Genomic DNA, 11,076 nt, shown 5'->3' on the forward strand with positions numbered 1-11,076 from the left:
AATAGACTTTTGTGGAATAAATTAAAGCTCACTTTTGTTGAAATCTTTAATAAGGGCAACTATTTTTTCCTTATCCATGCCTTGCATTACATTCATTCATAATCATTTCTTAGTTAGCTCATAATAAGATCACTAATTTTAGATTATGGTATGTAAGGTTCAATTTTAGCTCAACATCCATGTAACACCCAGGCTCAATCTAGAAAAATAGAACAAGATATTATGAGCCACATTAAGAAGTTGGAAAAAGCTCTGGAGGAAATCAAAAGGAAATTCAGTAAAATCATTGAGGCTTTGAATAAGATAAAACAGGGGAAAAGCAATGAAGAAAGACGTTTTGCCTAAAGTCACTGAGCCACTATATTCTCCAGGTTATGATCCACATCAGACCCAATTCATTCAAAGCTTTCCACCTTAACAATCAACAATCTCAAGCTATAATTATCCAAGAATGCCTTATGTACCTAATCAAAGAAATGTCTAGAGTTATATTAATCCTATTTTCATGGAAAAGGGAGTTAAGTCATCCCAAGTCCTTGATCCAGACAAAGCAAAGGAAAAATTAAAAATGGTCGAGCCCTTAGAGCATTCTAAAACTGATTACACGACGAATATGATTGAAGAAAAATTACAAGTAATAGAAGGCATAAACTTTTATGGTTCTATAAATTCTATAGAACTTTGTTTAGTACCAAATATGGTGATCCCCCCAAAGTTTAAAATTTTAGAATTTGAAAAGTACAACGATACTAAGTGCCTATCACACATGCCACGATGTATTATTATAAGATGATAGCACATGCTAGTAATGAGAAACTATTCATACATATGTTTCAAGATAGTTTAACTAGGTCTACTATGAAATGGACATTTAGCTATACAGGGCTCGTATATGAACTTGGAAAGATTTGACTCAATTTTTTATCAATCAATATTGTCATATTATAGATATGGCTTCTGATCACTTTTCATTATAAGGTATGAAGAAGAAAGCAACTAAGTCTTTTAAAGAGTATGCCCAAGGTGATGTGATATAGCTACTTAAGTGCAACCACTATTAACAAAGAAATAAAACAACAATGTTATTTGTAAGTACTCTGAAGTTGCCTTACCATGAAAAAATGATTGGAAATGTGACTAAAAATTTTACTAACATGGTAATTTCAAGAGAGATCATTAAAAATGCCATAAAAAATGGCAAGCTTGAAGAGGAAAGCTTTATGTTGCTAAAAGGATGCCTAAGAAAAAGAAAAGTGAGACTCAAGTTATGAGTTATGAAGGACAATAATACAAACACTACCCTCAATCGATTTATCTCACGTATTATCCTACCATAAATCATGCTTCAGTTTCCCCTTATCAACTAGCTCCATGGTTTTTTTATCCATCTACTTATCAACTTATCTCCAGACTACTTATCTATAATCCAAACACGTCAACTACAATAAGCCCCTTGTCTATCCAACCAACCTAATGAGTAGTACACAAAAGCCACAAAATGATTGACGATAATCCACCTTTGATCTTATTCATATGAGTTATGCAAAATTATACTAAGAACTCTATAAAAATCACTTGATTGCTTTTATCCCTGTAAAGGCATCTAAACCTCCTTACCCCAAGTGGCACGATCTTATTGCTCACTATGACTATTATTACGGGGTTACTAGCCATTTCATCAAAGATTACACCTTTTTAAACTAGAAGATGCAAAATCTAATAAAAAAATTGATAAATTTTGATACTAGTGGAAAAACAACACCCAATATTAGTAACCTATTATCCAATCATGTAATTCATGCTCTGAATGAAGATAAGGGGCAAATAAAAAGAAAAGTAGAAGAGATCAAAATGCCATTCAGTTAGCTATATAAAGCTTTATATAAGGCTGAGATGATACAATCGATGGACCCATGTACCTATCATGGGAAATGTATCCCAAATCAAAGATGCAAGTATCACAGTGGAGTTCAAAGGTATTCAAATAAAATGTACAAACAGTTTGTGATGAGGTACAGAAGTTAATGGATTCCTACGAGAATAAACTATATGAAAAAATAAAAATTTTGAAGAGTGCTGAAGTAGTCATGACTGATAAGTGGGTACCAAAGCCAATTACCATACATTGTGGTGAAAAGTTAAGATCAATCATGGACAAGTTTATTCCTAGGCTAGTTACTTTCAAAGTTCCAAGTCCATTCCCTTACAAGGAAGAGAAGGTTATGCCATGAAAGTATGGTTGCGAGGTGACGATCCAAAGACATGAAGAAATCATGCCTAAATTTGATGCTACTAATATAATTGGTGTAGGTGGCATGACCAAAAGTGCAAGTTGTTATACTTTAGAGGCCCTAGAAAAAGTAAAAAAAAAAAAGAATAATGAAAAGACAAACAGGACTCGAATCGATTTCAAGGAAAAATATTCTAAAATCTGTGCTCTAAAAAAAAGCTTGTGAGTTCTTAAAGTTAGTGAAGCATAATGAATACTCTATAGTGGAGCAATTGAACAAGATGCTAACAAAATCCTTTTGTTGTCACTACTATTAAATTCAAAATCACATCGTAACGCCTTGTTGAAGGTGTTAAATTAGGCTTATATGGCACATAATGTGTTAGTGGAATATGTGAATCATTTGACAGGAAACTTGGTGGTACCACAGTATATAGCCTGTTATGATGATGAGATTCCACCTAAAGATAAAGGAAGTATAGAGGCTTTGCATATCATTGTTAAATGCAAAAGTCACATCATAATTAAAGTCTTTATTGATAATGGTTCAGCCATTAGTGTTATGCCCATATCTACTTTCTACTTTGGCAAGGTTGCCTATTGATATGTCTCACATCAAAAGCAGTCATATAGTGGTTTGAGCATTTGATGAAACTAGGCGTGAAGTATTGGGAGATATTGAATTGCCTATGTAAACAGGATAAAGTGTTTTTAACATAAAGTTCTAGGTTATAGACATTTCTTTATATTACAGTTGTTTGTTGGGAAGACCATGGATTTGTATGGTAGGTGCTATTCCTTTCTTTCTACATTAAAAGGTTAAGTTCAACATGAAAGATCAATTGGTGATTGTGGCCGTATAAGAGGACTTGTTAGTGACTCAGCTCATGAATGTTTCATACATGGAAGCTGTAAAAGAGTCATTAGAATGCTCTTAACAATCCTTCAAGCTTGTTAATACTATAAGTAGAGGTCATAAGTTCAATAGAATCATTATCAATTAAATGATTAATAAATGTTGGAATATTAGAGCTAGGCAAAAATTTGTAAAGGTTAAAAGAACCATTAAAATTTGTAAACAACAATGGAAAATTGGGCATGAGATGTAAAGTACGAGATAATAGAAGAGGAAAAGGGATGGTGAGAAATATGCCAATAGTTATCCCCACTTATATGAAACATTTAGTTTGGGAGGATACATATACTCGAAAGCTAAGGAAAACATTAAAGAGGAATTAGGCATGGAATAAGTTTTACTGAACTATCCATCCAGATGATAAATGAAAATATACAAAGGGAAGAAGTGTTAGTTTATCCATGCCCACCAAACTTTGAACTGAAAAATTATAGTATCATCCAAATGCCTACTATCCTGGATACTTGCTCAATGTAATTACAACTTCCAATCACTTATACCCAAAAGTATTAGGATGATCTCTTATGTATAGGCCTCTTATTTTTTATTATTTTAATAAAAAATAAGAGCATGTATTTTATTCATTTTTTCTATTCAATCCAATTTTCCATCAAAGTATTTCACCAAATACTTCCTATTTCATTCAATTTTAGGTCTTCAAATGAATATGACAATAATCATGATAGCAATCAGGGATTTAATTTTGAAAATTCAATTAACATTATTGAACTCGACACTGAAAGGGACTTTAAAGAATACACTTTATCTCTAGATTTGATGAGATTAATTACACATGAGAATAAATCTATTGAGCCTTATCAAAAAGTTACTAAGATGATCGATTTAGGTGATGCCAAGAACAAAAAAAAAGTTAAGGTCGGTACCTCACTCCTAGTGGTTGATAGACAATGATTAAAAGATCTACTTCAAGAATTCATAGATGTGTTCACTTGGTCCTACAAAAACATGCCTGGGCTCAGCATTGAGATAGTGAAACATAAGCTAACCCTGAAGCTTGAACATAAGCCAGTTCAACAAAAATTTAGAAGGATGAAATCAAAAATATTGTTAAAAATAAAAAAAAAGATAAAAAGTAATTTGATAGAGGCTTTTTGTAAGTTTCCAAATATCTTAAATTGGTGGCTAATATAATACCTGTCTTTAAGAAAGATGAAAAGGTATGAATGTGTGTGGATTATCATGATTTGAATAGAGCTAACCTAAAAGATAACTTTTCTCTACCACATATTAATACATTGGTGGATAATATAACTTGATGTGTGATTTTCTCTTTTATAGATGGATTCTCTAGCTATAATCAAATAAAGATGGCTCAGGATAACATAGAAAAGACTACCTTTGTAACTATGTGAGGAACCCTCTATCTTTTAGATTAAAAAAATGCTAAGGCAACCTAGCAAAGGGCTATGGTGACATTTTTTCATGATATGACGCATAAAGAGATTAAAGTGTACATAGATGACATGATCAAAGAAGAAGACCATATAGTTAACCTTAAAAAATTGTTTGAGAGGTTAAGAAAGTTTCAACTTAAGTTAAATCCATCTAACTATACATTTAGAGCCAAGTCAAGGAAATTGCTAAGTTTTGTGGTTAGTGAAAAAGGAATTAAAGTTGACCTAAACAAGATACAAGCCATCCAAAACTGATCCCCATCTAGTACACTAAGGGAAGTTTAAGGTTTTTTAAATAGATTGAATTACAATTTTCAATTCATCTCTTAACTTACCTTCAAATGTGATCCCATCTTTAAATTCCTTCAAAAGAACAACCTTGGCGAATGGAATGGAAAATGTCAAAAAACTTTTGATAAGGTTAAGCAATACCTATCAAATCTTCCAATATTAGTACCACCCATTTTAAGAAAACCATTAATTCTGTATATGGTGGTACATAAGAAGTTAATGGGATGTGTATTAAGATAATAGGATGAATCAGGTAAAAAAAAAAAGGGCTATTTACTACTTGACCAAGAAATTCATAGAGTATGAGTCCAAGTACTCATTGTTGGAGAAAATGTGTTGTGTTTTGGCTAGACAAATAAAAGGCTTAGGTAATATATGTTTTACCACACTACTTGGTTTATGGCTAAACTTAATCCAATCAAGTATATCTTTGAGAAGCCATCATTATCAAGGAGAATCACAAGATGGCAAGTAATGCTTTTCAAGTATGATATAGTATACGTGAGCCAAAAAGCAATTAAAAGAAATGCCATTGTCGAATTTCTTACAGATTGTGCTATTGAAAGCTATAAGCCCATGAAATTTAATTTTTCGGATGAAGAATTAATGGCCATCTCAAGATTAGAGAAAGATAACAATGATGGAAAGTCATGGAAAATGTATTTTGATGAGGCTACTAGTGCCATAAGGCATGGAATTAGGGCAGTTCTAATATCTCCAACAGGGCGTTATTACCTCATTACAGCAAGATTGAACTTTAATTACACCAATAATGTGGCTAAATATGAGGCTTGTATTATGGGATTGCAAGCTACTTTAGACAAAAAATCAAAGTATTAAAGGTGTTCGGAGATTTAGCTTTAGTTATCTATCAACTAAAAAGTGAATAGGAAATAAGAGATTCAAAACTTATCCCATACCATAAATACATTTTGAAGTTATGCAAATAGTTTGAAACAATTCAGTTTGAACATTTACCTTTGAAAGAAAATCAAATTGCTGATGCGTTAGCCACTTTGGCTGCAATGATACAAATTGAGAATAATGCTAAAATACAGCCTATTAAGTTAGATGTTAAGTATATGCCAATACATTGTGCCAACATTAAGGAGGAAAGAGATGGAAATCCTTATTATTATGACATTTTATGATACCTAAAAAGTTAACAATACCTAAATCAGACAATAAAAAATTGATAAAAGAGTCCTTAGAAGATTGCCATGGGATTTTTCTTAGATTGATAGGTTCTGTTTAAAAAAAGCAAGGATCAGATGTTATTACACTATGTACAAGCCTCAAAAGTGAGAAAAATTATTGAAAAGGTACATAATGGTCTATGTAAAGCACATATAAATGGACACATGATGGCAAGATAAATTATGAGAGCCAGATACTATTGGTTAACATATTATTGGTTAACAATAGAGAGCGATTACATTGATTATGCTTGAAAGTGTCGTAAAGGCTAAATCTATGTCGATAAGATCCATGTTCTATCCACTACGTTACATGTTTTAGCACCACTTTGGCCATTTTCTATATAAGGGATGGATTTCATTGGTCTCATCACTCTAAAAGTATCAAATAGGAATAGTTTCATTTTTATGATGATTAATTACTTCACTAAAAAGGTCGAAGTAACTTTTTTTACAAATGTAACTAATGAGTATTCTGCAAGTTCATTAAAAGAGAAATAATTTATAGATATGGACTTTAAAAAAGGATCATCTCAGATAATGTAATGAACTTAAATAGTAAGATGATGTAAAAAATATATGCTTAATTCAAGATTAAACATCATAATTCAACTCCATACTACCCAAAAATAAAATGGGGCATTAGAAGCTGCATATAAGAATGTCAAAAGGATTCTAGAAAGGATGATTGAAACATATAAAAATTGGCATGAAAAATCGCTCTTCACTTTATATTCTTATCAAATGTTAGTATTTACTTTTACCAGGGCAATTCCATTCTCCTTAGTTTACAGGATGAAAGTTGTATTACCAGTGAAAGTAAAAATCCCATCTTTAAGAGTCTTAAAAGGAATGGGATTAGAAGAAGTCAAATGGGTTCAAAAGTGCTATGAGCAATTAAACCTCATTGAAGAAAAGATTTAGTAATGCTTTATTATGACCAACTATACCAAAGAAGGATGATGAGTGCTTACGATAAAAAGGTTAGACCTCATCAATTTTGAAAAAAAGAGTCAGTGTTGAAAAGAATCCTCTCAAGTCAACATGATGACAGAGGAAAATAGATTCCAAATTAAAAAGGGCTATATGTTATAAAAAGGGCCTTTTTAGGAGGAGCCCTAATTTTATTGGAAATGGATAGAGATGACCTTCCTAGTCTCATAGATTATAATAACATGAAAAGCTACTTTGCTTTAAAAAAAAAAAGAGTTCAAGTTGAAAACCCAAAAAGGTAGCGTAAACTTAAAAAAAAAAGAGTTCAAGTTAAAAACTCGAAAAGATAGCTTGAACTAAAGGAAGGTTTATCTAAATTGAAAACCTAAAAAGGTGACTTGGATAAGGAGGATATGACATTATTTGTAAGGTGCATCAAAGTCAATATCAATGAATTTTTTAAGGGTCTTGAAGTGTTGAGTGCATCATATGGTTGAATTTTTTAAGAAATCTAAGATATGTTGTCATGATTATTTAATTATTTGTTTGAAGGCATGTTACCCCAAATAGCCATCCTTATATGTCTTTATTTTGTCCCATTGTCGTTAATTGTAATCTGCTTTTTCAAATAAATGATGTTCATTTAATTCTAGTTATGTCTCACTTTTAATCCTTGCCATTTTCTTTCCACTTAGAGGCTTCACCATGAATAAGAAAATTTGCATCTTATATTTTGAAATTAGGATAATGACTAATAATTAAATAATATCATGATAGATTGTACATTTACTTTGGAAAGATTGAAAGGGACGAAAGCAAAGGATGAAACTTTCATGATGTGGTAAAACTAATGGTTTTGAGAATTCCCTTAAAAGGAAAGAAGAATACTATTTTGATTGATGAAAAGCAAATTTGATTTCATTCACGAGAAGTATGTAAAGATTGGGATACAAAAGAAAGAGTTTAGAGAACTTTAATACCACAATAAAAACTTTTATGCATTTGCATCTCATATAAGACATGTATTTATTTACGTTATTGTATTTTGATCTCGACTCAGTCTAGATCATTTTATTTTTCTAACTTATGATTTAATCCTGGTTATTTGTTTTAATCTCAGTTTAATCCAGATCATTTTATTTTTATTACTCACGGTTCAATCTCGATCACCTGTTTCGATCTCAACTTCTTCCAAATCATTTTATGTTTTTGACTCATGGTTTAATCCTAACTAGTTGTTTCGATCTTGGCTTAGTCCAAATTATTTTATTTTTTTGACTCGTGATTCAATTCCAATCAACTATTTTGATCTTGGCTCAATCCAAATCATTTTATTTTTCTAACTCATGATTCAATCCCAGTCATCTATTGTAAGTCCAAATCAATTTATTTTTCTGACTTGCAGTTCAATTTTAATCACCTATTTTGATTTCAGCTCAATCTAGATCATTTTATTTTTCTGACTTGGGTTCAATTCTGGTCATATGTTTTCAGTCTTAACTTAGTCCAGATCATTTTAATTTTTGATTCATTGTTTAATTTCGATCATATGTTTTGATCTCGATTTAGTCTAGATTATTTTATTTTTTGACTTGTGGCTTAATCTCGGTCATCTTTATTTTGGCCAACTCATTCATTTTTTACTTTTATTTGGTTCAATCATTTTCACATTCTAATTTGACTTTGTCTGAATCATTTTAACTTTGAATTTTGATTTGATTTTTTAGACTCAAACAAAATGAATGTTTTTTTATCTTTGTGCAATTCCTACTTTACAAAAACTGTTTAAAAGGGACAGCTGTAAACACCAATTTGTGCTCGGGGTCAACTTTTGTTATTATGATCATCATCATCATTATCATCATCATTACTATTATTTTCTTTTTTTTCTTTTTCTTAATCTATTACGATAAATAAGAAAATTGAAGGGAGAGGGAATCGTATCAATTCCCTGAAATCAAGCAACAAATTGGCATAAAAACTAGAAACCAAATCGAAGGGATTTAAAGCCTAAGATTATTAGTCAAATAAGATAGCATCCAATCCCAAGATTTAAGCCTAGACTAAATCAATTTACACCTTAAAATTTCTATTGAAATTAGTTATAAATTAGTGCAAAAATCATACAAAGAGAAGAAAGAAAAAGGGGAGAAGAGTTTGGGTTTTAGGTTGATACTGTTGGTCAGTTTTGTTTAGGTTAGTTAACATTTGGTTTTCTATGTTTGGTGAAAAAATAAAATTGTTAGGAATCTTTGAAATTTTTAAAAAAAGGAATTTTTCTAAAAACATTTGGGGAATTTTTGGAAAAATCTAAAACATTTTAGAAAATTCTTGGTTTTGGGTTGAAGGTTTGAAATTTTCGGTTGAATTTTTCAACAAACTTTAAAGTTTCGAGTCTAATTTCGACTAGTTTTTTAGAAACTGATGATCAAACCTAGTTTCCAGTGACTTATTTTGGGGTTTCTATAGAAAAGGCAGAGAAAAAAATTAAAAAGGGAAGGAAGGTTGAAGGATTATGAAGAAAAAATGAAGACCTTGACTTTTATACTAGCACAAAACGATGTTGTTTTACTCAACATAACCTGCGTGGATTTGCACGTGATCGGCTTTTCGACCTGACCTAATCATAGTTTTTTCTTTTTCTTTTTTATTTTATCTTTCAATTACATTTTTATTTTTTTTATTTTTATATATTTTCTTACTTATTTTCTATTTCATTTTACTTGTTTTATTTTTTTATTTTTTTATTCTACTTGTTTTTAAATTAAATGATTTATTTTAAATATTATCATAAACTTCATTTTTAAAAAGGAATAAAAATATAAAAAAAATGAATCTAAAAATGAATTCATGAATCCTACCAAGCTATTGGAGGTTTTTTTCATGAATATAAATTTTTATGAATTCTACCAAACTATTGGAGAATTTTATAAATTAATTGTTAAAAAAATTATTATTAAAATCTTTTGTATTTTATCTTATCAAATTATTTGAGGATTTGTATTTTAAATCTTAGCAAACTATTGGAAGATTTAATATATTTTCTAAAAAAAACCAATCTTATATTAAAATCTCACCAAATTATTAGGAGATTTGCATCAAATTAAATCTTACAAAACTATTGAAAGATTTTACTGATTATTTCTTTAACTAAAATTTAAATGAATCTGACGACCGAGCCTCTTCAAGGTAGGACACTAGTTTCCATGAATACTCAGGAGGTGAGAGAATCATCTTAAATTGCTACCAAACTATTAGAATAATTTTAAGATTAATTTTTAATATTAAATATTTCGATAAATTATAAATATGGTTAAGGCTTAGATAATTTGAAATCAAAATGGTACCATCATTTGATGGGCGCTATGAGGGTGCTATAACCTACCTTACGCGTAATTGCTCTCCCGTATCTAAACTCTGGTTTCGTGGATTAAAATCTACTATTTAAGAATACTTAAGTCAATCTTGGGACTTTTCTTTAAATAGAACAGATTCAATTAGGTGACTAATTATACCTAAACAAAAAAGATTGGTGACAACTCCTTTAACCCATGTCTAGTGGTAGGTTCACAAATTTATACGTTATGACAATTATCTCTAATGGCATCCTTAATTATAGTGTGTAGAACACTCTATCTGATGCATTCATTATTGGTATACCTATACACCATCAGACAATTCTAATTAAAATGTTTTTAGTAAGTGCACTATCATTTTGTTCTTAATCGAGCTTAGTAACATAGCCTTATCACTCGAATGGGTATTGAAGATGATCAACTTTCTGGGCTATTTTCAAATTTGTTATGCCCAAAACCAATAGAGAGTGATTCACACCATTTATCTGAATGATCATGTTAAATGATAGTTGTAGAGATGAAACTAACATTCGAAACTTATAAAACTTAAATTGTACCATGCATGTAAAATAGAATCATGCTATGAATCTTATTATATTAATTTCAGAATTCAAGATTTTGCTAGAGTATTTTATAAAAGATAATACAGAATTGGTCATATATAGCCCTACAATGACTTGCTACTAAAAAGTTAGCTAAATCACATTAGACACTAACCAGAATCCTTTCTTTCTTAAGC

This window comes from Durio zibethinus, chromosome 25 (assembly GCF_047325235.1).
Source record: "Durio zibethinus cultivar Kanyao isolate XHJ-2024 chromosome 25, ASM4732523v1, whole genome shotgun sequence".
Lineage (NCBI taxonomy): Eukaryota > Viridiplantae > Streptophyta > Magnoliopsida > Malvales > Malvaceae > Durio > Durio zibethinus.